Raw genomic sequence first — 3,039 nt, 5'->3', positions numbered from 1 at the left:
TTACACTTAAATACTTTTATATTTATATGAAAAAAATTTTCATATAAGTACTAAGTATGCAATTTCATACAAGTATTAAAATTTTCATACAAGTACTAATATCAAAGTTTCATACAACATACATATATGTTTTCTGCCACGTACACCTCACCAACCCGAAACCGTATGGAAAAAATCTTTTTAACCATATAAAAGTTTTAAATTCATATATACACAAGTAATTTATATCATTTTCTACGAGCATTATGCTTATAAGAAATATTACAACATCAAAAATAGCTTAACATTTATTTTTTTTTTTAATTTTGTGTACTTATATGAAAATTATTTAGTTGTATGAATTCATACACTTAGTACTTATATGAAAATTAATTACTTGTATGAATTCATAAACTTAGTATCGATACGAAAATTATGTAGTATTTATATGAAAATTAATTAGTATTTATATGAAAGTTAATTACTTGTATGAATTCATACAATTAGTATTTATATGAAAATTAATTAGTACTTATATGAAAATTATTTACTTGTATGAATTCATAAACTTAGTATCTATATGAAAATTATTTAGTATTTATATGAAAATTATTTAGTATTTATATGAAAATTAATTAGTACTTATATGAAAATTATTTACTTGTATGAATTCATAAACTTAGTATCTATATGAAAATTATTTAGTATTTATATGAAAATTTTTTACTTGTATGAATTCATAAACTTAGTACCTATATGAAAATTATTTAGTATCTATATGAAAATTATTTAGTATTTATATGAAAATTATTTACTTGCATGAAATCATACAATTAGTATTTATATGAAGATTTTTTACTTGTATGAATTCATAAACTTAGTATCTATATGAAAATTATTTAGTATTTATATGAAAATTTTTTACTTGTATGAATTCATAAACTTAGTACCTATATGAAAATTATTTAGTATTTATATGAAAATTATTTAGTATTTATATGAAAATTATTTACTTGCATGAATTCATACAATTAGTATTTATATGAAAATTTTTTACTTGTATGAATTCATAAACTTAGTACCTATATGAAAATTATTTAGTATTTATATGAAAATTATTTAGGTTAGGTTAGGTAAGGTTAGTCTGGTCGGCCTGCAGGCCACGCATAGACCAGTTATGCTCCTTTGCGATACCAGAATGGAGTGCCTTTACGTGTTCCCTGAGTAGTAGTCATCGTTCAGGATGCCTGCGCCAGTCGTGAATTTTAATAGTTTATGAGGCTTCACTGACGATATCTCCTCTAACTTATCGTACTGTGGGCCCCTAAGTACCTAAAACGTTGTCACGCTAACGCAGGACAAACGCACAAGAGATGCTCCACTGTTTCCTTGGTGCCCTGCTCTTGACATTTTCTGCATTCCTCCCCATCTGACAGCCCCATTTTATAGGGATGCGCCGCTACAAGGCTGTGACCGGTAAGAATGCCAACCATGGTCCTACAGCCCTTTCTATCTAGCTCCAGTAGGAACCTTGTATATTTTTGATCTACCGCTTTGCACATGACTTTTGCAGTTTACACCCGTCCGTGTTTATTTTGCATGTATTAGCTCTAGAATTACCACAGTTATCCAAGTAACTGTTAACGATCTATGGAACCATAACTGATATAATGAGCCTTTTGCGGTTTCACTTTTAATTTGTTTGTACTTAGACATGCATGGCTTAATCTTTGAGACAAGCATATTACTACTGGCAGGATCAAGCAGAATAATATTTTTTATTCATTTATATAATATTTTTTATACTACATAAATTTTTATAATGATATTTTCAATATTTGAAAATTAAGTACACGACATATACAAAATGCAAAGAAGAACGAAATCGCGACAATAAATAATTATGAAATTTCTTTTATTACGGTTGATTAAAAAATTCACTTCATTTCATTTAATTTCATGTTATTGTATTATTTATTGCGGTCTTATTCGGACTTTGAGATTGTATCTTATCGTGAGAAAGAATTTTCGTTCTCTATACATATATAATATAATTATTAATGTAAGGACGATGTTTCTTCTTGTATTTGTTAAACTTTCAAATAATATCATTTTTTATACATTTTACTTTATTTCAATGCATATAGTGTATATATCTTATTTTAAGAGTATATACGTTTTTCTTTTGATTTGAAATTAATTGCTCTCATTTATATATTACACTTAAATACTTTTATATTTATATGAAAAAAATTTTCATATAAGTACTAAGTATGCAATTTCATACAAGTATTAAAATTTTCATACAAGTACTAATATCAAAGTTTCATACAACATACATATATGTTTTCTGCCACGTACACCTCACCAACCCGAAACCGTATGGAAAAAATCTTTTTAACCATATAAAAGTTTTAAATTCATATATACACAAGTAATTTATATCATTTTCTACGAGCATTATGCTTATAAGAAATATTACAACATCAAAAATAGCTTAACATTTATTTTTTTTTTTAATTTTGTGTACTTAAATGAAAATTATTTAGTTGTATGAATTCATACACTTAGTACTTATATGAAAATTAATTACTTGTATGAATTCATAAACTTAGTATCGATACGAAAATTATGTAGTATTTATATGAAAATTAATTAGTATTTATATGAAAGTTAATTACTTGTATGAATTCATACAATTAGTATTTATATGAAAATTAATTAGTACTTATATGAAAATTATTTACTTGTATGAATTCATAAACTTAGTATCTATATGAAAATTATTTAGTATTTATATGAAAATTATTTAGTATTTATATGAAAATTAATTAGTACTTATATGAAAATTATTTACTTGTATGAATTCATAAACTTAGTATCTATATGAAAATTATTTAGTATTTATATGAAAATTTTTTACTTGTATGAATTCATAAACTTAGTACCTATATGAAAATTATTTAGTATCTATATGAAAATTATTTAGTATTTATATGAAAATTATTTACTTGCATGAAATCATACAATTAGTATTTATATGAAGATTTTTTACTTGTA

Source organism: Zeugodacus cucurbitae, chromosome X (genome assembly GCF_028554725.1).
Source record: "Zeugodacus cucurbitae isolate PBARC_wt_2022May chromosome X, idZeuCucr1.2, whole genome shotgun sequence".
NCBI lineage: Eukaryota > Metazoa > Arthropoda > Insecta > Diptera > Tephritidae > Zeugodacus > Zeugodacus cucurbitae.
This window is presented reverse-complemented; position numbering follows the sequence as displayed.